At 48.2% G+C, this 26,619-nt stretch overlaps 1 protein-coding gene across 12 annotated transcripts in view; it reads right to left on the bottom strand.

Moving 5' to 3' along the window:
* The window catches only part of C15H10orf71 (chromosome 15 C10orf71 homolog), a 51,287-nt gene that overhangs the window by 13,340 nt on the left and 11,328 nt on the right, over positions 1-26,619 (bottom strand). The window contains exons 1-3 of one of the 12 annotated variants that reach the window (XM_043926370.1): positions 14,686-14,791; positions 14,012-14,044; positions 12,416-12,538 (exon numbers count right to left, since the gene is read on the bottom strand). The exons of 1 other annotated variant lie outside the window; for it this stretch is intronic. The gene's annotated coding sequence lies outside the window, so the exon portion shown is untranslated. 10 more of the 12 variants (XM_043926378.1, XM_043926371.1, XM_043926377.1 and 7 more) reach the window with 10 other exon arrangements.

Raw genomic sequence — 26,619 nt, 5'->3', positions numbered from 1 at the left:
CCCATATCATCCTGAACGATGAAGTTGAACTACTGTGGACTGGAATAAGTTATTTTGTGCAGGTATTTTTTTTTTCTCTTTTGTTCTTTCTTGAATGTCTCACATTCAAAGCTCTCTAGTTGGGGGAGCCAGCAGTTCCCTCACACCCGTTCCTGCTTGGCCTGCGGGGCCCTGGACTTACTTCCTTGGGGTGGGTCCTGGCTTACTTCCTTGGGGTGGTAGTCCCTCTGCCTGGAATGTGTCTCTCTGTCCCCAGTCACCAGTTCCTGACCACTTCCTCCTCTCTTCACTTATTCCTTATAGAATTCTAAAAAAAAAAAAAATTCCACTTTAGCTGCTATGAATCCATCTTCCCAACAAAGCTTTGAGCTCCTTGGGGGTGAGGTCTCCAGCTGGTTCATCTCTGACTGACAGGATGCCTATGGCACGGTGGCCATTCGTCAAGGCTTTCAGCTGCCGTTGCTGAGTACGCTTTTGGGCCACAAGGATGTGATGACAGAGGTTTGCGGCGAGTGTGCGGCCTGGGAAGGCAGAGACGAAGGCTTTGGTGCCTCATGTTCTCCTGGTCTCTCACGGGACTCCTGGCCAGCTGCCAGCCCAGGCCTGACAGGTCAGGCAGCCCCACCCTACACCCCACCAGGCTCTGAGGACAGGAAGTGCCCAGAGAAGGGGACCTGCTGGCGCCCCCTACAGACCCTGATCCAGTGTGGCGGGTCCATAGAACCCGAGCAGACTTGTGCCCCTGGGAGACCCCAGCTCCTTACTCCTTCATGTGGCTGCACACTGTCAGTTCTGAGAGGAGATAACAGAACCTCGGGATACTCCGTGTTGCATCGTTGCTGAGTGACAGAGGTGGGCTTGGGACCCCAGCCTGGCTGGTCTTGGAGTCGAGACGCAGCAAGGTAGGTTGCAGTCAGTGGTCTGGCATGGCTGGGTTGCCAGATTGAGCAAATTAAAAATACAGGACACTCAGAGAAATCTGAATTTCAGATCGAACAACGAACATATTTTAGTATAAGTATGTCCTATATTTGGGCCATTCTTTATATTAGTCAAATTTCTCTATAAAATTAATCATCCCATGTTTATGTTAAAAATAGGTACCCAGTGTTTATCTGAAATTCAGATTGCACTGGACGTCTTGTTTTTTCATCTGGCAACCTGAGGTCCTCACCAGCTTTTAGGACCCAAAGTGGATCACAGTCAGAGGAAGCCAGTCCTGTGAGTCAACCCTGGGATGACTCATAGCTGCGTGTTACTCCGCAGTTCAGGACACACTCTGGGATCCATTATCACGTTTGATTCTTGTGACCCTGATGGAGTGGGTTCAGCAGGTCTTTATTAGCACCATTTTCCAGGTAGAGAAAGAAAGGCGTGGAGAGGCACAGAGTGTTGCTCAGTGCCACCCAGCATGTAAAAAAGAGAACTGGGGTTGGGATTCAGCTCGGGTTCACCAGTTGACCACCCCACACTTTCTCCAGCATGAAGCCCTGACCCCTCTGATCACTGCGCTCAGGCACAGAAGGGTGTGTCCTGGCTCCTGGACTGGAGCTCAAGGGAGAATTGAGGCTCCATGGAGAAAAGGATGGTTTATCATTCTGTTCACCTCCTAAGAACTTCACAGCTCCATTTCTCATGACAACAACAGAAGCAGAAGTGACGATTCGGCCGGTTGGCACAGGGTCCCTCCTGTCTGGGGAGGCTCTGGTGGTTGCTCCTTGAGAGCTGGGAGGGATGCTCTCCGGCTGCTAGGCAGGCCCTTCCCTTCTCCTTGTGTTCCTCCCGTGTTTGCACAGGAAGCCGCTGGGGTTTGCTTGGCTGCTGGGTTTGACCACTTGCCTGTAGTGTGGTTTTTGAGCTTGAGCTCTTTGGGTGGATTTAATTACCTTAATTGAATGGTGTTTTCACTTTTCAGTAAAGGAGGAAGCAGGAAGCCAGTGGAAATGACAGGGGTTGGCTTTATCACACCCAGAAGGCCCTAACAGATAGGAATTGATTCTTCTCGATCTTCTTTCTGGGTGGTTTTTTGAGACACTGACTTGGGGTTGCCTTGAGGAGCAGTTTGGTATAGTGAACCATGACAGTTGACTTTTTCCAGCTTGTGAATGCACAGATGTTGTACACACAGCCTCCACCACTTCACACTGGGCAGGTGCCCTGCTGGTCATTCTTGGGGCAAGCTCTTGACCTCTCTGTGTATTTTCCAGCAGTCTTCCTGTTTCAGAGGAATGTCCTTGCCTATGTCCTAGGTTTTACATGGCAAAATCAACTTCCTCAGCTGGAAAGGAGTGTAGATATGTGTCAAGTGTCTACAGGGTGGCAGGCCCACTGCTCCCATCTTCCTGCCTTCTTTTATTCCTTATGGCCGGGAAACTGAGGCTCCCTGGGTAGCTTGTCCCATACAGATTGCTGGAGCTGGATCACACCTGCCTTTGTCTCCAGGGCCCTGCAGTCTGGCCTTTGGTGATTCCTCCCTAGCTAGTTCCCAATGCAATGATCGCTCTCTCCTTATAACTCCTTTCTACTTTTGGAAATCAGAAACTTCAAGATCATTTATATTCTAATAGAGAATTTATATTCTAATATAAATTATAGAAGAATTTATATTCTATAAAGAGTCTATTATATTCTAAAAGACTCTCAGAAGCCACATTTGAAGCTTATTCCCACTTCCATTCACTCAGTACTTGTTCACTCCTCTGGGTTCTAGTGCTGAAGATCCAGCCGAGGCAGGGCTGACCTGTGCCATCTCCTTGCAGAGCTGGGATGAACCGAGGGATGGCGCTAGGTTGCACTTAGACGGCTTTAGACTGGTTTCCATTGGGCAGTGCCTCTTAACCATATAAAATGCACCTTTGATTTGCACACAGGTCATCGCACACCTGGTTTGACCATTTGGCTCCACTGGTGTGGCTCTTGGCACTCCAGGGTAGGGGGTTCTGCTTGCATCCTGGCCCAGCCTGGCTTAAATAAAACCCCAAACTAGGGGCTAGACTGGGAAAACCAAGGGTTCTCACATGAACCCTGAGGCTTCTGTGTGTTGGGAGAGGACAGGGCCAGCTTCATCCAACCCCAGGAACATGGTTGGTTGGCACTGGGGGCCCCAGCAGCAGTGCCTATTTGGCATGCATCTAAGTCCTTCCTGAATCCATCATGTGTACAGGGGGCCTCAAAGTCCTGCAGCATGTAGAAGTCCAGGGAATCCTATGGATGTAACTAAAGAAACCAGCTCGCCTGGGCTTGCCAGGTGCAAGGAGCTGGCTGTGACCACAGGTCACAGGCCACTGTGGGTGTTCTCCTGCCCTTGGGAGAGAGCTGGGGAGCAGAGATGCTTTCTTTCTGGGACTCAGCACAGCCTGACTCCCACTTCCGGCCACTGGTCCACTGTGTCTGGATGGGATGCTTCCTCAGGAGCCTCTGAGCATTGCCCAGACCTCGGGCCATGTCTGGAGTTGGAGGCACAAGGAAGATTGAGTCTGACCCAACCAGCGCTCCCCATGACAGGAGGGTGCCGGCACCTGGCATCACACACCCGGGGGCATTCAGTTGCAGGAGATAAGCAGAGAAGCAAGACACAGAGGCAGGGAGAGGAGGAGAAAGACGAAGAGATGGGCTGGGTTCCAGCAACCTGCTTTTCAGTTCTGTTTCTGTTTCCCGATTGCGTGACCAGGGCGGGCAGAGCAATGTTTTGCTCTCTGGGGCAAAAGCCCTGCTTTGTAACGCTGACTGATTTTCCATGGCTGATTTCTGCTATGACCTGGCGTCTGAGGCAGAGTTGGGGCGAGGCATGAACATGGGCTTGTGGAGCCTCTGAATCCTGCAGGCTCCCATCGGATTTTCAGTTGCTCTTATATCCTTGGGCAGGGCTCTCACTCCACAAAGGCTAACAGGAGCACTGTTTCTGATCATTACTAATGGCTGGCATTGCTGAGGATCACTCCTTAAAGCTCTTGGTGGCCAGATGGGTTGACTCAGTCAGTGCAGTCTTTGGACCCTCCCCTCCACCGGAAGGAGCTCAAGTCCAGCACTGGCTGGCTTCTTGGCATGGCTCCCCTGACAGCTCTCTGCAGACACTGGGGGACCAGCCTTGGTGGCCAGATGCTCCTTGGATGAGGGGTACTGGGCTCTCTTGTGAGCTCAGAGGTGCCCCAGTTTACCTTTATAGGAGTGACTATGCTGCCATCAATGGTAAAAGTAGGGGCAGAAGAGACCTGAGCCTAAACAACTGCCCTTGTCTCCTTCGTGCCTTCCCAGAGAGGGGGATCAATGCCAGCCACATGCCACTGCCAGAGGGGGCCGTAGGGGAGTTGATGGTTCTGTGAAAGGCTAAGAAACGAGAAAGGGCCAAACTGGTAGAAATGGTTTTGATGCTGAGCCCAGTGACCCTCTGGCCTCCTTGTTAGATGCAACCCAAAGTCCAGGGGCCACACCACTGCCAGGCCAGGGCAGGGCAGCTGCTAGAAGGGGGCATACAGCTCTTCCAGAAATACAGGGGCCACTGAAATGCTGAGCCCACCTGGCATCTGGGCCAGATCCCAGTGCTACTCTGCATTTGCTGACTACCTTGGCTAACTTACAGGGAGTCTGTGAGCCTCAGGCTTCTTGTCTGTAAAATGGAGCTAATGATCTGTCCTGTGTATTAATAATAGGGCTTCTCAGCGTCTGTACCACTGACTTTGCCAAAGCTCCTGGGGCAAGATCACTGCCAGCTGAGAACTGCTTTACAGAAGAAAGGAGAAGAACATTAGTAAGGCCTTTGGAGCATCCTTTGTTAGTTCATTCGTTCATTCCTTCCTTCCTTCCACCTTTCCCGGGAACATCCTGTCCTGTATTCTGGAAATGGTAGGAAGTGACATAAGATAGGAATAGACTAGGCTCTTCTGGGCAGCAGAAGGAGCTGGAGACCAGGGCAAGGTCCTATTCCAAAGCAGTGCCATTTTGGGCAAGTCACTTCACCTCTACCTACACTTGTGAAACTAGGACAATAAAAAAACTTCAGTTCTGTGCCCCCCACCCTGGTCAGCGGGGTGCAGCCTCCTATGCCGGAGCAGGCTGAGGAAAGGAATGGTCATGAAAGTAGCCCCCGAGGCAGCCACTGCTTGAGAGTCTCCAGATGCTCAGAGCCACCAGACTCACCAGGTCCTGGTCGCCCCCAGCCCGGGGGCTACCTGCAGAGAAGAAGACCCACTGAGTCCTGTGAGCCCCAGGCGTCCTGTCCGTGAACTTTACCCACATGCAGGCTGCTGGGCAACAGGGAATGTGCGCACAGTCTTTCTCTGCGTATGTTCCAGGAGCAGAGGTTTCCCACTCATTTTCCCCTCAACACACAGCAAGAAATACATACACGTTACAGCTTACAATCAGCTCAGAGACAAATAATTATACAAAACAAGGAAAATTCATGAAGCAAAACTTACTTTGCTTACATGGACCACTCTGCTTTTTTCATCCTATTCCATAGTAGTCTTTCATTTAAAAAAAAAAAAAATCTACATGCAATGTGGTAAGTGATTTGAGGGCTCAATAATGAGTTATAGTCTGTAGTGTTTTTTTTTTTTTTCTTTTAAGCTGTCCTAGACCAGAATCTGATCATTCCTAATGAGGTTCTGTTTGGAGTTGCCCAGCTTATAGTGATGCTAGGTTCTCATTTGGATGGAGAAGTAGAGATTCAAGGCCCAAACGCAGTGACTGTTAGGGTCTGACCGGATTCACGCCGTTGGTGAGAGGAGAAGACCATCCGGGTGGTGGGTCCATGAGCCAGGCCTTGCCTTTCTGCTTTACTGCTGCCTCCCCAGTTCTGTACAGTACCTGAGTCTAACAGAGGGTCATTCATTTGTTAAGCAAATGAATGAATGAGTAAAAGAAATCCCCATATACAGAGCACCTGGCATGAGATAGGCACTTTGTATACTATATTATTGCTTACTACTTATTACGTAATTAGGAAGCAGTTCTGTGAGATGGAAATTACTGTTTTTTACAGAGGAAGACCTTGAAACCAGAGATGTTTAATACTTGGTGATGCAGAGCTTGAACCTGGGGCTGCTGGAGAGGGAGAGGATCTCTGCATCCTACATTTAAAGAGGCACCTCCAGGAGCTTCTGATGCAGGCTGATAAACTGTGCTTGGCACCACCCCACCCCACCCCTGGGCACCCTGTAGTCCCCCACTCCTGGTTCTCACCCTCAGGGTTCCCTGGAGCTCATCTTAAGACCCACAGCCACCCTATCCCCTGTCTTCTATCCTGTGCACCCCTTTCCACCTGGGAGTCCAGCTTTGGCAGGCCACCCAGCAAGGCTTTCAGTACATGGACACCTGACTGTTTACTAAGTGCTGCGGAATCAGTTAGACTTTGGACAAGTCCCTCAATCTGAGCCTCAGCCTTGTTTTTGTAACCTGGGGCTGATGGGAAGGTATAGCCTGGTCCTTGAGGAAGCCTCTATGGACTATGAAGTGGGTGTTACAGGGGTAATTGTAACTCCACTCTGGAGAACCTTGTCCAGAGAGGAGGCTGCTTCAGAGACTTTCAGAGGAAGAGGCATGTGGGTTTGCTGGGATTGGGGTGTCCCTCAGGTAACTATCCTCTCTCCAGCCCCTGGGAAGAGAGCCAGGCCATATGAGAGGACACCCCTAGAAAGTAGCCCTGAGGGGAGTCCCAGGCTTGGGCAGAGGGAAGAAGTTCCAGGAAGAGCTCCTGGAACCACAAAGAGGACAGAGGGGCACAGGGCTCTCCTCACCATCTGCAGACTTCATTTCCCCATCTATAAATTGGTGCCACAGGCTGGGTGGCAAAGGTAGAGAAGCAGAGCTGCAAGAGCCACCACAGCTTACCCGGCTCCTGCTAACTGCCATGAAATTCACATCTGTCATCTTTCTCAGGGGTCACAACCACTGGCCAAGTTAGATAGGACCTGTATCAAAGGATTCTGAGGTGAAGAAGCTGAGAATCAGAGAGGTTGAGCAACTTGCCCAAGATCACACAGCCAGGGAGTGGCAGAGCTGAGATTCAGACCCAAATCTCTGTGCCAAGCGGTTTTGCCCTCCTTGAGCAGCCAAGGTAGAGAAGGTTATGGGGTGGGTGTCTCCCTCTGCCATGGTGTCCCCTCAGGTTAAGAAAGGGTGGAGGTCTTTCTTGTAGCACCTTCTCTTCCCATGCCCTCCTCTTCCCACCAGAGAGCATTTGCTTTACTAAAGCTAGAGAAGGCACCTGCTGGACATGGCCATCCCGTAGGAGCAGCCAGCAGGGTGCCCTCTTCCTGGTCCCTGAATTGTCAGGAAGATATGAGTATTGGGGCTGGGGGAGGGGTGTCCCATGGAGCCCTTGGGAATCTCTAACCCCTCCCCAACCCCATAGACACATCAGAGCCCCACTGTCCCTGGCCTTCTCCTCACTTCCTGCTGGAGGCTAGGACACAGAAGGGAAATGGCTGGTTGGTAAGTGACAGCTGTCTTTTCTCCAACCCATGTGGCAGCTGTGAGACCAGCTCATCCAGGGAAGGAAAGAGAACTTGTCTGCTTTGGGGACACAGTCATGGAACTGACAAGCATCCCTCCTTCTTCACATAATTCCTTTTGAAGTGCTCAGAGTGGTGAGACAAAGCATTTGCCATCCAGGCGATCCTTCTAAAACAATTGAACAGTGCTGTTTAGACCGACAGGATTATTTAAAACAATGACTTGAGTTGAAGCGGAAAACGTCAGTTTCTTGGAGTTCTCCTTGTTGAGATCAACAAGGAATCTTTTCTCTTTCTCATTCATGAGACACTGGTCCTCACTTCTCAGAAAGTCCTGGAGGGCTTGTTAAACAGAGTTCTGGGCCCACCACAGACATGCTTTCTCAGGATGTTGGGGCAGGGCTAGAGCATCCAGGGACACTTGGGATCACACTTGGAACACTGATGCCTAAGCCTTGAGCTATTGGAGGTTGGACCTCTTTCTGGGAGGTTGTACTGATGAGTCATATGCTCTTGGGCCACTTGGGGTGCCTGGGGGTCAATGACTGGTTTGGGTTGTGTCTGCCTGGCTCTAGGCCTGGCTCTGGGCAGGCTGTGCACATGCAGGGTATAGAGATGAATCAGAAATGCTTCCCTCTCCAAGGGACCATTGCCTGTGGGGGGGAGAACAGGCAGAGATCAGTGCCAGCTGCAGGGTTCAGGATGTGGGAAGAGGGTGGTCTCTCCAGGCAGTGCTTGCTTGAAGGCAGCTTGGAAGGAGCTTTGCTGCCAGTCTGTGTGCAGGCACCCAGCTGGCTCCAGCCTCAGCACCCAGCAGAGGGGAGTGGAAAAATTAGAGTCAGACTATGTCCCATTTCCTAGCTCTGTGCAACCTGGGCAAGTTCCCTCCACCTCTCTGAGCCTCCCTTCATTCTCTGCAGCTGTCCTCACCTCTGTGGGCAATGGTGAAGGGTAGAGATGAAAAAGCGTCAAGGGCCCAGAAGAGACCTGCACAGAGTAATGATTCAGTAAATGGAAGCTTACACCACTAGAGACCTTGGGTTTTTTGAAACAGACCTCCCTCAGAAGGAATTAATATCTATCATTGTGGTGCAAACACCCGCCAACAGGATTGCAGGGTGAGCCCTGGCATGTAAAGACTCTAGTAGGTGCTCACTAAATGCCGCTTGCCACATTTCTAACCTTCCAGACGGGGGCGCTGGAAGGGCATGGACTGAGGCCAGACCTCCTAGGGGCATGGTTCTTGGCTGTACTGGTTGTGAGTGGCCCTAGGGAAATTACAAAACCTCTTTCTGCTTCAGTTTCTTCATCTGCAAAATGAGACTAAAGTAATACCTGCCTCCCAGTGTCCTTGTGAGGACCCAATGAATTCGTGTCTGTGAGGTGGTTGACACCTGGTAACTGTCAACGTCTCGTTACCATTCTCACCACATAATCTACTCCAATCCAGGGCTAGGGGCTCGAGGTCGCGAGGACAATGTCTTTCCCCAGCATGAAAGTGAGAGAGAAGCAAGCCAGTGACTGCCCAGAGCCCCCAAAGCTTGCCTGTCCTTGGAACCAGCTCACACCTTTGCCTTCTGACTGGTTCCTCTGCCTGAGCAAACTGCTCAATTCTCTCATCTGAATGCTTATCGGCTGACTGTTCAGAGCATCAGTGTTTGTATGGCGGTTGTTTCCCCTGAAAGCCATGCCTGTGTCTCCTAAGCCATCACTGGAACCAATCTGAGGAAACCTTGCATGCTAGATGAGTCAGGGAAAAAAAAAAAAAAACAAAACAGGCGATTTATGTAAGTATTTTGCATATAGAGTAACACAGCTAGATTCCTATGGTGAACTTGGTGGGACACTGTGGGCAAGAAGCAGCTATGAGCTCGTGGGTTTAGCAAGTGGGTCTGAGTTCCTACCCTTGATTGCTGGCAGTGCTGCATGTGACCAGGCCACCCCAGGCCAGGGCAAGCCCAGGGGAAGCTCTAACATGACCTTGCCATTGCAGGCAGGGCTCAGAGACATGAAACTGGCCACCAGACTGGTCAGAGAGTGGGGAAAGCACTGGTTGTTCAAGCGAAGCTCGGTTTCCCCTCTGCTCTTCCTTCGTCAAGCTTCAGGTAAAGGCTTTAAGATGGGACGTGGCTAAGATGAAATCCTTCTTTTAACTCAAACTTGAAGTCCTCAGCAGCTCAAGTCCACCTGGGAAGGGGCCACTCAGGGACAAAAGGGACCCACTAAGGCCAGGGGAACAGTGTCCAGGTGCAGAGGCCCAAAGGAACCAAGGATTCCTACCGACGCCAGGCGTAGGCATCTCCATGGGTTCAGAAGCCCTTCACTGTGCAGAGTCTTCTCTGGGCTAGAGCCTCCAGGTGTCGGGCAAGCTGAGAATGGAGGATACGGGGAAGGTTCTCTCCCCGCTTTCATGGGCTGTGGTCCAGAAGGGTTGCTTTCTCCTTCGATGAGAAAGAGAAGTCTGTCAAGTCCCGGGGAGAAGGACATTCGTGATCCATTGGCTCCTCTTGGAGTCACATTTGTGAACACTTTTGACAGCCGCACCTCGGAAGGGAATGCACTTCGCACCAAGCCTTCTTCAGCCCTGGGAACCGAGGGCAGCCAAGAGCCCACTCTGTCTCAGCCTTGACATTGCTGTCACGCATTACTCACTCATGCAGCCCCCTTCAGGAAATGTTCCAGAATGATAGGCATGACCTACATTGGAGGTGACACATCTCAGCAGTGCTCCACACATTTCATTTTGGGGCCTTGATCTGTGCGTTTAAGAGCCTTGTCCTCTCCTTCCCCATACCCCCAGCTCATATCCTGCAATCCCTGGGATCAAGTAGAAACTAAGAGGTGTTTTGGGTTTTCCCAACTGACGAAATGAGACATGAGATTGCATTATAGGGCTACAGATTGGCTGGGTCTGGTGAAATGTGATTTAAACACAGACGGAGATAAAACCAAGACCACTGCAGCCTGTTGGGAAATGTCAGCACTTGTGTCTTCATAAGGCGGTCTTCTCTGAAAGCCCTTTTCATCTCTCCAGTAACCCCAGGCGGATGGAGCGAAGGCCTGAAAGCCAAGGAGGAAGATGGCCCAGGCCTGGCTCCGTTGGCTGGCAGGTTTCAATTACTGAGATTTCTGGCATAGGCTGGAGGAATAGGGCTATTTCCAGACGTGGGGCTTCCCCTTTCTGTAAGGGTCTCCTGGGCTTCCTTAGGGTCAGGAGCAAAAAGCAAAAAGTACCAAGTCACTTGTTGGAGTCTCAGGGACAAGACATCGGGGTGGACACACTCTTCATCTCGGACCTTGGGGCCACCTGGCCTTCCCTCGTCTCCTCTGCACACCTTTGTCTCCTGGGTTCCCAGGGGATCCAAGTTCCTATACTTTTAGGACCCAGCATTCCATCAGCCCCTGTCCTCCCAGCAGGCTATGGTTACTCCCATCCCAGTGAGCTTCTGGTCACCAGCGAGCAGGCACAATTGTTCCCCTCTCAAAGACCAAGGGGCAGATGCAGGCTGGACTTGGGTCACCCAGAGATGTCTATTTATAAACCATCCCGATAAGCACAATCTGCCCTGCTCAACCTAGTCCTTATTCCACAGCAAAGCTAATTCTCCCAGGGCAAGCTGAACATTTCCTGTACCAGCTAGACTGGAAGGACGAGCCCAGTGGAGGGGCAAGGAGCTGCAGAGCTAGCCATTGTTTCTGAAGGGTCCAGCTCACAGGCCCTGTTAGAATGTTCACTGCTCTTTGTATGCGAACGAAAACAACCCGTCTTAAGGAGTGGTACAACAGGGGTCAGCAAACACTTTCTGTAAAGGGCTGCATAGTACATGTTTAGTTTTTTCTGGCCACACAGCCTGGGGCAGTTGTGAGAATCAGCCAAAGACATTATGTAAATGAACGAGTATGGCTGCGTGCCAATAAAACTTTATTTATAAAACCAGGTGCCCAGCCCACAGCCTTGGTTTACCAACCACTGTAGTAAAGGGAACACAAATACTGGAAAATTAGACCTCATTTAATACAAATATTTGTTAATCTACTCTCCCAGACTCCTATATTTTGGGTTTTAAAAAATATTACTTTAAATATTTGTTATAATTGGGCTAGATATGTTGAAAGAAATGATTCATAATTCAGTCTTTTAAAAAATAGCCTTTATTTTCTAGAGCAGTTTTAGGTTCTCAGCAAAACTGAGCAACTAAGTGAAAAGTACAGAGATTTCTCAAATAGTCCCTCCCTCACCCCCCATGCATAGCCCTCTGCATTATCAATATATCCATGGGGGGTGTTAAAAATCCTTCTTAATAACTTCTTAAGGTCTATTTAACTTTACAGTATTGCTCTTCTTAAGGATCAATTCTCCCTGAGGGAAAAAAAGATACCATGATAGATTCAGGCAGGCCCACCTGTGTGAGTCTGGCTGGAGACCCCTGGGTGTGGAAGAACACACAGTCTGGGGGCCTTTCCCTGTTGAAGCCACACATGCTCTCAGGGTCCATGGGCCAAGATGTCCTGATGACCAATTGTCCTCTTTGTTACAACTGGTAGGATCCTGCCTGACCCAGCAGTGGGGGACACAAGAGAGCCAGTCTCCCACCCTAGAACCTTTAAGGTTGCACCCATTTGACAACATAGCGCCCTGGACACACCCAAGACTTGTGCCCACTCAGCCATGTGGGAGCAACGTGTCCTGACAGATGCACGGAAGGACAAAGTCACACCCGTCTATACCACATCCTCTGTTTCCTCATGGTCCACACGGCACTTCCTTCCCACGGCACACCCAGCACACGGAGGAACTCAGCCCCGACATGCCCCTGGCCACTCACAGCGCCCTGCACAGCGCCCTGAGACAGGGCGGGCAACCTCCCAGCCCCGCCGGCCCAGAGCGCACATCCTTGCGGCCCGTGGGAGCTTGTGCCTCCCAGCCTCTGCGAGGGAACCAGACCGGCATCTGACCCTACCTTCCGCTCTCCGCAAGTCCCAGCTGCTTGTTCTCCAGGCCTCCCAGGAACCGGACAGGACCCTGACTCTTCCAGCAGCCTGGCTTTGCCCAGCAGCCAAAATTTCTTCCCTTGTCAGCCAAACTGCCCAGAGATAGAGGGGAATGGATGCAAGACCCAGACCTCTTAATGTTCACAAACCTGCCCACCTGAGGAAAATCAGTGACCAGAAGCTGGCCAGACACTGGAAGTTGGGGAAGCGTACCTAAATAGAGACCCAGCCGGGGGAAACCAAATGGTGTTCTTGGTGGGGAAGAGGCAAACAGTCCCCACTGCAACACCCGCGTGGTGTCAAGTAACAGTCAGATTAAACAAACAGCCTCAGCAGCTATTTTTACATCCAGATCGGCCACGGGTAATAGATAACTTGGGGAGTGAGAAATTGCTTGCCTCTTAGCCGGATCCTAACCCAGGATTCCAACTTCTATTCAGATTGATTTTTAATACTATTCTACTGCTGAGATTCGAATAAAAACCTCCCAAGATGCAAAGGAAAACATTTGTTTAGGGAAACACTATAAACACCATAGTGTGTGCCTTGGAACCAGCGCCCAGAGGCCTGCTGATGCCCCAGGGCAGAAATAGCCTGTTTCATCATCGGCTCGGAGGACCGCAGCCTGCATTCCTCGAGTAAGGAACCGTCCTGGGCTGTGCTTTTGGAGCAAAATAACATGCCTGGCTGCAGGCTGGGGGAAGGCTAGCCTGGGGTTTCAGGGTGAGAGTTGCTGAAGGATATGAAATAATAAAAGAAGAGGTAAGGTAAGTGCCCACTGGCTGAGCTTGGCCATGGCAGATGTGGTTGTTGGCAAGGCCCAGGTGCCAGGTTAGAACTCCCCTCCCCATCTCTGGAGGGCAGGCCCCTCCACAGCCCTGAGGTGGGCTTATGTCTGACTTCCCATGGCCACTTCCTATCTTGACTTGGGGTCACCTACTCTCCAAACTGCCCACAGACCCCCCAGATCTTTTCCAACCCCCCTGCCTTTGTTCACACCATGCCAGTTCCTGGGTGTTCTATTTACCTTCCTCCAAGCTGACCCTCGGAGGGAACAAGAATTTTAATGCAGGAATTTCTTTCCTTTTTTTCAAGATCCCTTCTCACACCCCCCTGCCCTGGGGCCTGGGAAGGCAGAAGTGCCCGGTTCCAGACAGGTGTCCTGCTCTTTGGAAGGCTGTGTTGCACTGTACCTCTGAATCTATTTGTGGACTGCCCTGCCTGCCCCCGTGGATTACTCACAGCCAGCGACCTCAGTCTCAGCCCTAACTCAAGGCCTGGCACCACCTCCAGACTCGAACCCACCAGTAGCAGGATCCCAGGGAGACAGGTCTATGCACTTCAGTTCAAATGAGTCATAAATAACAGCTCCTTGGGGTCCTGCAGATGGAGTGGTCAAGACCTCCAACCAACAGGATGATCCAGCCCTTCCTTCCTCCTCCTGGGAGCCTCTAAACTTATCTTTTGAGGATGTGTCTGTGGGGACACCTGTTCACTGATCAGCACTCAGAGATGGTTTGAGGGACACCCAAAGTGAACCCCTTGATTCTACCCACCCCACTTACCTCCCCTGAGTGTCAAAATCAATGCTAGCCAACCTGGCAGATAAAAAGAATCGATTTGAGAGATCAACCAGCATTAAACAAAACAAACAAAACAATAAATAGGATTTAGAGCCCTAGCCCCTTGTATTCCCCCACATCACTTAGCCTCTCTGTGCCTCAATTTACTCATCTCTAAGATGGACAGATTGCCTGTGCTCTGTGGGGTTGAAGATCAAATAAGCTCATGTACAGATATGCTTCTATATTACAAAGCTTCTCAAATGGTAGGCATTCACTTGTTATTTTTTTCCCTGATTTTTGCCACTTCTTCAACCATCTGTACCATGGTTTACTTATCTTTCGGTAAAGAGCATTCAAATTGACTTATTTTTTAAAAAAACAGAGCTTTTAAAAGCTTTTAAAAAACAATAATACCTGAGAAATCCTGGATTTGATGCTCTAGTTTTTTAAAAATTTCCCCCCCCCAATTAGACATTGGAACAAATATACAGCCAGTTTGTATGCTATCTGCTTTTGCCCCAAATCATTTTGTTCTGGATTTTAGGAAAAGTTGTATTTCTAAATCCCATTTTAAGGAGGAGTTTGTTTTGAGGAACTAGTAACCTGAGCTGAAACCATTCAACAGGGCCCCTTACTTTCCTCCCGCTCCTCAGAACGTTTCTTCCCCAGCTTACTTTTAATTCTTCACAGGTGGAGAACATGACCTCATGTCTGGTTTAGGATCCTAGAAGTGGTGAGCTTTGCTGTGTGGCAGGTGCTGGTGGTGTTTGCTTGAAGTGGCTGATTGGGAAAAGAGAACCGTAAGGATGGTTCAGGGAACATTTGGGGGCAGGGCAGTGGCTGGCAGCTCTGTCAATGACGTCAGCAGGAGGGGTCGAGACAGAACAATAAAACGCAGTTGACCCGGCAAAAGCCTGTCCTGGGAGCAGGAGCTCTCAGAGTTTGGCCTGGGACCCCATCCAGCTAGGCTGACCACAGCTGACCACTATAGAATCTGATTTCCCCCCGAATGTGCCTCCAGCTGCCCTGTCCCAGAGACCCCATATCTGGCTCACTCTTGGTGCGGCAGCGGCGTGGACCACCCCAGGCACAAAACGCAGCCAGAGGCCTCAGCCCAAGCTCCACCAACAAGAGCCCAGGGTCTGCATAAGCCGGAGCTGGCATCTTTCCGGGGGACGGGCCCAGGCAGAGTGACCACTCTCTCCCAGTCCAGGAGCTGTGAGCTGCGTGGAAAGAATGTGAATGAAGACACAATTCTAAATGTAGAATCACGAACGCTATGTGAGCCGGCTCCCTCATCATGCAGAAAAACAAGACCTGCTTGGACATTCTGCAAGAGCAAAAATAAAGCTGTCCTCAGGCGGCGTGCAGTGGCGTCCACTCCTTGCGGTGACTTCACTGGCTCCGACTCTCCACAGGACCTCTGCAGCATCGTGGGAGCTGCCTGGCTGCCTGACAGCATGGGTGAAAATGGCCTCGCTCCTGTCTGGATGTGCGTGATGCTGCTAACTTAATTTGGGGACAGATCTGCTCTGTTCTTCATCTGTTCTAATTAGAAACATTGAGAAGCTGGTAAGGAGGGCAGTGTGGAATGGGTCCTTCAGGCCAGTTTCCACTTTTGGGTGTTTGAAGTTCACATCTCCGCACATAACGTGAGGCAGCTCCCCTGATCCTTCCGCTTTTGAGATGTGGTTGTGCTGAGCAGCTTGTCCAAGCTCTCTTCACCCGTGCTCAGCCTTCTTTATGAGTTGTTTCCATAAATGTCTTCAGGAAGTTGGTGCTTTCCCAAGGCTTAATAATAATATGTATAACAACAAAATAGTAATGTTGGTGTGCACATGGAAAACCTTTACTCTGTGGCCTGCACCGTTCTGAGTCCTTATGTAAATGAAACTACCCACTGTACTCTGTCTTAGGGCCCAGCACCATTTTGTTCTTTCACCATGAATTGCTCCCTGCTGGAGAGTTAGGGAAAGATAAGACAGGGGGACCCACTACTTGCTGAGCACCCATTATGTGGCAGGCACTGTCTGATTTCTTTTCTCCCTATATGTGATGACTGTTCATGCACCCTCTTTACGGGTGAGAAAACTGAGGCTTGCAGAGGTCCTGGATTCCACATGACTAAGGTTGGTTCTGAGGATGCAGAAGAGGGTTTGTCCTCTGACCTGTCTAGACAATAGGTCTCTTGCAGCTGCCCTAGCTGCTCTAGCGAATCACTCTTTAAGCCTAAGTGCAGGGAACACACAGGCTTCCTTCCATCCACCTGTTCTGCTTGCCTCCCTCTGGGGGAGAGAGTAAAGTCTGGCCAGGGCATCTCCTTGGCTACTGATTTGTTTTGTTAACTGTGGGATTCTGTACCTGAGTGTCAGCACAGTGAAAGGGTGTCCTCAGAGCTGATGGCAGAATGGGGTATTACTGCAGCAGGACACTTCTCACCTTCAGACCCTTTCATCAGATGGATCTCCTTACCAGGAACTCAGAGTTAGTGGCTTTGTGAACGGATGGTGCATGATAACGGTGCCCAGCTCAGAAGGGCTGGATTTATTTGGGAGGGCCTGTTTTCAACTCGTGGCTGGGAAACAGGCCACTGGCCCAGGTCACTGAGGACCCTTCCTTAGAGATGCTCCCTCTGTCTGACAAACCGGGTGCCAGATTGGTGGCTATCAAAGTCAGTTGAGGGCTATGTGGTCTGGAAGCTCTCTTTGAGGCCTATCCTTCAGGACTTTTGGCTTAGGACTTTGCAATGAAAGATTTAAATGAAAAAAAAAAAAAAAAAAAACAGAACCTGTCCTGTGAAATGAAGTAAATCCACTTTATTAAAATACTACCATGATTTTAAAATAAAATCATGGTGACCAGCTGAGAAGTTAGCCACTAGGAGGGACCTGGAAATGAGTTAGGAGGAGTGTGAGGGGTCAGGAGCTGTGCTTCTGGTGCACATGCTGGCAAACTTTTTCTGTAAAAGGCTAGAGAGGGTATGTTTTTAGTTTTGTGGATCAGACTGCCTTTGTCAGGGCTGTTCTACTCAGCCATGAAAAGCAGTTAGAGATGCTTTGTAGATGAAGAGGTGGGGTTGCATTCCAATCAAACATTCTTTATGGACATGGAGATTTGAATTTCATGTCATTTTCACATATCACAAAATATTCTGGTTTTGATTCTCTCTCCTCTTTAGATATATAAAATCCACTCTTAGTTCACTACCACTACTAGACCCTATGAACTGTAGCCCACCAGGCTCCTTTGTCCATGGTGGGTTCTTTACCACTAGCACCACCTGGGAAGCCCACTGTTAGCTCACAGGGCCGTGCAAAAACAGGGGCAGATGGATTTGGTCTTGATGTGCCAAACCTGAGCCACTCCATCTGCTTTAGTCACCACCAACCACATGTGGCTAATGAGCGCTTGAAACCTAGCTGGTCTAAACTGAGAAATGCTGTAAGTGTAAAATATACACTGGATTTCAATGACTTGGTACAAAAAAACCCCACAAAATATCTTCTTAGTAGTATTCTGTATTGACTATTGTATTGAACCAGTGCTGAAATGGTGATACTTTGAATATTTTGGCTTTAATAGAATATACTGTTAAGATTGTTAGCTGTCTTGTATACTGTGTGTATTTTGATCCTCACAACCACCCTGGGAGGAAGTCATGCCTATCTCTATTTCCAGATGGAGAACAAGGTCAAAGAGGAGAAATCCCTTGCCCCAAGTTATGTAATTGATTGTAGAGCCAGTCTCAGAATCAGGTGTCCCTGTCTTCCCAGACTGCATTGTTTTCCCCTGGTGCCTTAATTATTAAGATGCTGTGGAAGCAGGGCCTTCCTGGAAGAACTGCTGCTCCCTATAATACAGAGCGGTGATGGCTGGGTTTCACAGAGCAGCTTGACTGTGGGGAAGGAGGATCTGAAGGCAGGGTTGGAGTGCAAAGCTCCAGGGAGCCCTCTTGCTGTCCTGCACCCCCAGGCATTGCCTACTCCCCTCTCTCTGAGCAGCAGCTGGAGAAGAAGGCTCTTCTCCTACATCTGCTTCTGGCACAGGGGGAGCACAATTGTTTGACCTCAGAGCAGGAGTGAGGTAAGGATCACTACTTACTCTGGCTCCAGCCACACCTGCTTCTTTGCTCGGCTTTATATTTCCCATTCTATCCTGCCCCGGGGCCTTTGCAGCTGCTGACCCTGTTTGAAGCACTTCCCCTCTGTCTTTACATGGTTCCTTCTTTCTCCCCATTCAAATGTCTGCTACCAGCACTGTTTACAATAGCCAGGACATGGAAGCCATCTAGATGTCCACTGGCAGACGAATGGATAAGAAAGCTCTGGTACATATACACAATGGAATATTACTCAGCCATTAAGAAGAATGTATTTGAATCAGTTCTAATGAGGTGGATGAAATTGGTGCCTATTATACAGAGTGAAGTAAGTCAGAAAGTAAAACACCAATACAGTATACTAACACATATATATGGAATTTAGAAAGATGGTAACGATAACCCTATATGCAAGACAGCAAAAGAGACACAGATGTATAGAACAGTCTTTTGGACTCTGTGGGAGAAGACGAGGGTGAGATGATTAGAGAAAATAGCATTGAAACATGCATATTATCATATGTGAAACAAATTGCCAGTCCAGTTTCAATGCATGAGACAGGGTGCTCGGGGCTGGTGCACTGGGATGACCCTGAGGGATGGGATGGGGAGGGAGGTGGGAGGGGGGTTCAGGATGGGAAACACATGTACACCCATGGCTGATTCATGTCAATATATGGCAAAAATCACTACAATATTGTAATTAGCCTCCAATTAAAATAAATAATTTAAAAGAAAGTCGCTACCATTTATCCAAACAGGAGAGAATATGTGTGTGCATTCATATGTATTTTCTTATATTAAAGGAAAGCAACTTAAGAATAAACCCTAAACTGAAATGGTTACCTCTGGGAACAGGAGGGCACAGGTGTGCAAATGAGAAGAGGAGCTAGATGTCTCAGAGTCTGCTTTGTTTGGTAGATTCAGTGTGCAGCCATGTGCATACCTTACCTAATGACCAAACAAAACTAAACCAAAAAGTTAAAAAAGGCTGTCTTGAAAAATTAAGAGCAAAATGAAAGAAATGAATCTAATGTGTAGGGGGCATAATTTCACTAAGGGGAATTATTTCAAATGGTTTTATACATTAGTTTGTTTTAACATTCATAAGGAGCGTGTACCTGAACATAAAATTAAATGTAAAGTAAAATCTTAAATCATTCTCAGAAATATAAATAGATATAGATAAAGCAAATTAGGAAGTATGTTAGTGTCATGAGAAAACAAGGTCATTTTTTAGTGTTAGAGAAAAGAGCTGCAAATATAAAAGCAAAATGGTAAGTAAAACTTGGTAACATTTATTTGATATCAATATAAATTATATGAAATCAAATATGCAAAAGTGTGAAATCAAGATACAGTTTCCCTTAAAAAAAGAAAAACATTTCTTAAAAGGCCTAAAAGTAATAACCAACTTCATACCAGTGACTCTCGTCTTTACCAACATTTCTGTCTCTGAAGATAGCTCATTAAAAAGGACACACATTCTCTTACAGAAAATGTGTAAGAAGAGTTTGAAACCTCTGGTCACACCAAAGGCAGGCAGGCTGAGAAAGATGGCTGGGATGATATCAAAATAAGTAAGGAGTCAACTGAAGAGGTTCCCACAGCAACAGATGGAACAGGTTACACTAGTACAAATAAAAGCTTGGGTAGATTGAAACGCTGAGTATGGTTGAACTCATGAACTCATGATGATACTTAAAAAAATCCCAAATCAAAACCCGAATAACTCAAACAACCCTCCACGGTCCTCTTGGAGGATGGAGGGAGCAGGTTCATCCTTCTGAAAAGTTGAACAGGGTCAAGTGCCTCACCCAACTTTCCTGTGTGAACTATACCCAACAGTCCAAAGAGCCAAGTGATGAGTGAAGAAGAGTGGGTTGCCATTTCCTACTCTAGGGGATCTTCCCAGCCCAGAGATTGAACCCTTGCCTCTTGCATCTCCTGCACTGGCAGGCAGATTCTTTACCACTAGTGCCACCTGGGAAGCCCCAATAAAGAAGGAAGGGTAGAACTAGAAGATGTTATTTTTCAAACTCCTGACAAATAATGATCAAGACAATGATCCCTGAGGGATTCCTATATAAACACACAACACCCATGATGTGCTCTTGCCAAACAAAAACAAACCTAAATCAGAACAAGTCTCTACCTCTGGATTTAACTACCTGATTATAGGAATAACAGGGACAGAGGAAACTGTTAAATGACACCATGAAGAAGTAATCAGCAAAATCCAGGGTATGGAAAACTCTATAGGACATGTGACCAATTTCTTTAACAAATAAGCCATTGAAATCAAAGTAGGTGGAAGCCATTGATTATAAGACACCTGAGAGACACAGGGATTAAGTGCCATACTCAGACGCTCTTTGGATCTTGGTTCTAATACACCCTCCATAATAAACATTTATAAGACACTTGGGTAATCTGAATGCTTCCTGGGTATTTGATGTTATTCAGGAATTACTGCTAATGTTTTAGACATGAAAATGGTATTTGATAAAAGCAGCTTTATTATTTAGCAAGATCTACATTAATACTTCCCTGGTAGCACTAGTGGTAAAGTACTTGCCTGCCAATGCAGGAGACATAAGAGATGCCGGTTTGATCCCTGGATCATGAAGATCCCCTGGAGGAGGGTGTGGCAACCCATTCCAGTATTCTTGCCTGGAGAATCCCATGGACCGAGGAGCCTGGCAGGCTACAGTCCAAAGGGCTGCAAAGAGTTGGATATGACTGAAGTGACTTAGCACGCATGCACGCTAATATTTAAGAATGAAATGATATGACATCTGGGACTTATTTCTGAGTAATGCAGTGTATGGAGAAATGAGTTGGAGTATATGAAACAAGATTTTTGAAGTTGGATATTTGTTACACTGTCTTCTGAACTTGTGTATACATTTGAAATATTCCATAATTTTAAGAAAATATAAGATTCCCTGGGGCAGGAAGGAACAAATGAGAGGGTCACAGTGAGCCGAGGGGGAGGTGGGAGCTCCTGGGAAGAGGAGAGACGCAGCAGGGAGCCGGAGGACACTGGCAGGCTCTGCGGGAGCCAGGGCGAGACCTGAGACTGTCCCTAGAACCACGTGGCCGAGGAGGTGGCACCTGGGCCTGCCTGGCCCGTCCCTCAGACTCCAGTCTGTCTGGTAACCTCACTTAGGGTTATCTGATATAAAGTGGCTTTAGTGAGGCCAGCAGCTCTACAAATATTGGCAGGTACACAAAGCATCAGAAACAGCTAAACGCCCAATTTTAGAGTTTGATTGGCTAAGGCTAGACTTTAAAATTAACACATTAAAATAGAAGAAAATATTTATGGAAGAGTATTAAGTAATCAGTGGCTTCCCTGGTGGCTCAGATGGTAAAGCGTCTGCCTGCAATTCCGGAGACATGGGTTCGATCCCTGGTTGGGAAGATCCCCTGGAGAAGGAAATAGCAACCCACTCCAGTACTCTTGCCTGTAAAATCTCATGGACAGAGGATCCTGGTAGGTTACAGTCCATGGAGTCGCAAAGAGTTGGACACAACTGAGCAACTTCACTTGATTCCATGTTTCCATTAAGTAATCAAGTAAAGATGGCGTTTATATAATTAATGTAAAAATGTGTATATATTCATGGGAAAAAACTTTAAAACTGTAAAAATGTAGTTACAGGGGAAAAAGTTCTCAAATAATATATAGCCAAACGATAGGTAAAATGATACCTAAAACCAACAAATATTGCTTTGTCAGCAGAATATGTGCATGTGTTGATTTTTCCTTTTATTTTCTTTTAAATGATGGTGTAATTTTCATTGAGATGATTTGCCACAAGGTGAAGAAAACCTGTTACTACTTTTGACAAGAGATTATGGTTGGACCAACTTGCAGGGAAATCTGAGTCCGGAGTTTTAGTGAGACACTTTCCGTTCCCCCGCCCCACACCCCCGGCTGGAGCCACCTTCGATTGGCCAAGGTGGGTGGTTAATTTCACTGGTGATGTTAACACCCCTGGAATGGATGTATGGGATGGTGGAACTAAAAATATCCCAGTGCAGGGGTAGTTTCTCTAGAAAGCCCAGAGCTGTCTACTTTCTCCCAAGGGCGGGGGAGGTCATTCTCCAGTGGCCAGTGCTATGACTTGATAACATGTCTGGGATAAAATCTGCTTCTGGACCCTTGCACGTGTTAAGAACCCCTTCTAGGCATTGCTTTTGCTGCAGAGGGTCACCTCGGGCCCTCAGAGTGAGGAGGGCATGCTCACAACCATGGGGGCTGCCCAGCTTTTGTACCTGTAATCCCATCCGAGCTCTGGCTTCCTTTTGGGGAATGCAAGGTGTCAAGACCCCTCCCCGCCCTTGGCTCCTCCACAGGTGGTTCTCTCACATCCTCCTGTCCAGTTTTAGAGAGAAGTCGGGGAAGCAGATACCCATGGTGGGACTAGAGCTGGCTCAGGTGCCTTGGGAGGCTGGGACTGAGCCAGACTGTACGCTCTGAGATGAGCAGTTCTGCAAGTCACCATGTCTGCTCCAGGTTCACTATCTGACATTTGGGTCTCAACCCTCCAAGACTATTACTGCTTCCAGAAGCTTCCAGCAGCCCAAATTCAGAGAGCTGTGAGGATTTTGCACAACTTCATGGGTATTCTTGCCTGGAGAATCTCCATGGACAGAGGTGCCTGGCAGCCCATGAGGTTGCAAAGAGTTGGACATGACTGGGCGACTAAGCGCACACACACACACACACCCGGAAATCTACTAGTTGGAGTTCTGTTGACACGAGTGGCATGCAGAGGGCTATCCCACTGTTTTACGGGGTGTTGGCTCTCTGTGCAGCTCTTAGAGGAGGGCTCCGGGTGCAGCCTCATCATCTCCCGCTTTCCTGCAGAGGTAGCAGGGTCTTGGGGACTTGTGGAAGGCACATGGTGAGTCCAGCAGATAACAGAGCTGGGGTCAGATCTAGGGCACCCAACAAGTCTGCCAGGGGCTTTCTGGTTCTCTCCTGGCCTTGGAGGAACCAGCACACACCCTTCCTTGCACACCCATTACTCTCAGCTCCAGACCTCAGGGTCACCTAGTGCAATCTATGGCCAGAGGGGACCCAAAAGGCTGCAGGAGGCTTTTGTTCTAAAGTAATTTGGATTGGTTAGCAGCCTTTAAAGACTGGGAGATTTGGGGTGCCGGGTGTGATGGTGGCATTTCTGACTCTTTTTAAAATGGAAGGTCAGGCACCACTGGACGGCAGGATTTGCAGGGCTGCCCCTTCAGACGAGGCATGTGCCATTTTGCTGTCCGCTAGCTAACTTCATCATTGTCATACCTGCCAGGACTGTTTGCAATTCCCTTATGAGCAGGGGATGGCTTAGGGTGTGCTGGAGAGGGATGGCTAACACATCTCAATGTTTCCCCAAAAGCCAGCTGGGGGGCCGGACCCTGAACACCCTGCCCATCCACCTCCTTGCCTCTGGACACCCTCAAACACTCAGAGAACTGAGTGTCACATTGAGCTGAATTAAACCTTGAAGAACACGTAAACTCGGAAGTGTTCTGCCAGCATTAATACTAAATAAGGCTTATCTTCAGAAACATTTACCTGCTGTGAGCAGATATGTCTTCATGAAATATGAAATCCACCCAAATTTATTAAAACCGCCTGCGTCTAAGTGGGAACTCAAACCGAGCAGCCCTCCTTTAGAGCCTCATTATTATTATGGCATTATTTATTTATATCCTACCCTAAGACAGACATGATGTAATCCAGTAATTAAGATTGTTATGATTGAATATTTATTAAGCACCTACAATAAGCCAGTCACTGATCCACATAAAATGAGTCTCTCTCCTCCAGAGCTGCCATCTTGCTGCCACAGGGAGCTCAGCGCTTCTCATAGGGGAGCAGGCGGGAGTTTAATGGATTTTGTCTTCCCTGAGCAAGCCTGAGAGAAATGATGCTGATCAGAAATTGGGCCCAGTTTAGTCTCGCAGTTCAATTGGAATGAAATGAAAACAATCCATCGCTGGCTTAGAAAAGAGATGGGTGTGTGTGCAGAGGAGCTGTCCACCCCAAACGAGGCATCTCAGAACCCAGCAGTAAGCAGGGCTGTGGCCTCCTCTGGGTGCCCCTGGGGCAATAGGTGTGGGCAACTTCCTCTGCATTTGTAACTCACCCCCAGGCCCAGACTGTTGTTCTTTTGTACTTCTTGTAAAATTAGCCCCTGGTCTGACAGGTCAGGGCTTCCCAGGTGGCTCACTGGGTAAAGAATCTGACTGCAATGCAGGAGACACTGGTTCAATCCCTGGGTCAGGAAGATCCCCTGGAGGAGAACATGGCAACCCACTCCAGTATTCTTGACTGGAGAATTTCATGGACAGAGGAGCCTGGCAGGCTATAGTCCATGGGGTCGCAAAGGGTTGGACACAGCTGAAGCGACTGAGCGCTCACACACACACACTGACAGCTCACAAGCCACCTGAGGCTGGGTCTCTGTGCCAGCATGGGGGCCGCCCAGGGAAGCAAACACAGCCTCAGGCCTCCTGGAAGTCAGTCCCCAGACAAGGTCCCACAGGGAGCTTCCTCCATCTGTGCAGTCCCACTGCTCCAGAACAGCCTATGAAAAGTCCGGGCTTCTCGTCTCCCTGGTTCCCCCTTTCCATCTTCTTCTGTCTTTCCCCACACGGGGCCGCTTCTCCCTGAAAGGACCTGCTAGGTTGTGAGCTGGCCAAGATAGAGCTTATAGGCTGGGATCTCTGGCTTCTACCTGGACTCTGTGCCTGAGCATTATTTGCAGAGTGAAAGAGTAAATAAATGAATAAAAGCACTAAGGGGTCAATGAATGAAACACCACTGTAAATGTATGCCTGGCATTGATACATGAACTTCTATGACCAAGGGCTTCCCTGGTGGCTCAGATGGTGAAGAATCTGCCTGCAATACAGGAGACCCGGGTTTGATCCCTGGGTCAGGAAGATCCTCTGGAGAAGGGAATGGATGCCCACACCATTGTTCTTGCCTGGAAAATTCCATGGACAGAGAAGCTTGGTGGGTTACAGTTCAAGGGGTTGCAAAGAGTTGAACACAACTGAGTGACTAACAAACTCCACCATCACTGCCTGGAAAAATCTAGTCTCAATTTAAAGTTCAAAGAGTGCCCAGAAAATGGGCTTACAGAGGCATCCGCTCACTCTTCAATGCCTGTGCCTCTATAGTTCTGGGTACTGGAGACGCTGAGATGCACACTTGGGCCTGACCACCACCCAGGCTCAGCATTTTGCCCCTTGCTGGCAGGAAGTGGGAATTGCAAGTTGTATTTTCCCCATTACCAGGGAGGAGTGTGTGTATGTGTATATGGGAGTGTATGTGGTAAAGCCAGAGAATCTTTGCCCAGGCTCCCAGGCTGCTGGTCATGGGGTGCTCAGCTTCTACAGGAAAAGTTGCCTAAGGTGCAAGGAGGCAGAGAATGAGCTGAGGAGGCATCCATCAGAGGCTGGCTTGAATTTAGTGTTTGAGGAATGTTTTTGGGGATGAGAAAGCATTAAAATGGTCTGTGAGCAGTATGTGGAAAGGGGAAATGTTGTCACAAACTTAAAATGGTGAGGAATTCCAACAGCCGGTGCAATTAAAAGGTGTATTGGAAATTAAAAGGGCTAAGAAGCCGTCAGCATTCTCCCTTTGGGATGAGGGCTCCTCCTTCTTGCCTTTCCTCCTGCCCTCACTTCCTCTTGTATTTCCTTCCTTCCTAATAGAATTTATTTTTCTCATTAGAGACAATCTGACAATTTAGGAGTCGGGGAAAGAAAGTAGGAAAAAAACCCACCCAGAGAGGTTGACTTGGGGGAGCTGTGCCTGTGTTGGGTAGGGGTATATGGGAGATTCCTAGACCTTTTACTCAATCTTGGTATGAACTGAAAGAAAACTGCTCTTAAAAATAAAGTCTGTTAACAACAAAAGCCAAAACCACCTTCTACCCATAAGTCCCATGTACTATTTATTCATTCACTTTTTTTTTTTTACATAGTTGTGATCACAGCATCTGGACAATTTCTTAACTTTTTTTTGCCATTAAACTTTGTAACAAAAGCATTTATTTCCATGTCATGAATTCTTCTGAAACATTTTTTATTGAAGCATCATTGATTCACAATATTGTGTTAGATTCTGGTGTACAGCAAAGTGATTATGTGATACATATGAGTTCTTTCTCAGATTATATTTGATTTAGGTTATTGCAAGATTCTGAATATAGTTAACTGTGTTATATGGTAGGACATTGTTGCTTGTATATTATATTTTATAAATAGTAGTTTGTATCAGCTAATCCCAAACTCCTAATTTATCCTTCCTCCCCTTCTCCCTTTGGTAACCACAGTTTGTTTTCTATGTCTGTGAGTCTGTTTCTGTTTTGAAAATAAGACCATTTGTATCATATTTTAGATTCCAACTACAAGTGGTATCATTTGATACTTGTCTCTGTTCGACTTACTTCACTTAACATGATAATCTCTAGGTCTGTCCATGTTG

The sequence above is a fragment of the Cervus elaphus genome, chromosome 15 (assembly GCF_910594005.1).
Source record: "Cervus elaphus chromosome 15, mCerEla1.1, whole genome shotgun sequence".
Taxonomy (NCBI): Eukaryota; Metazoa; Chordata; class Mammalia; order Artiodactyla; family Cervidae; genus Cervus; species Cervus elaphus.
Note: the sequence above shows the minus strand (reverse complement) of the source record. Positions and strands in the feature narration are given on the sequence as shown.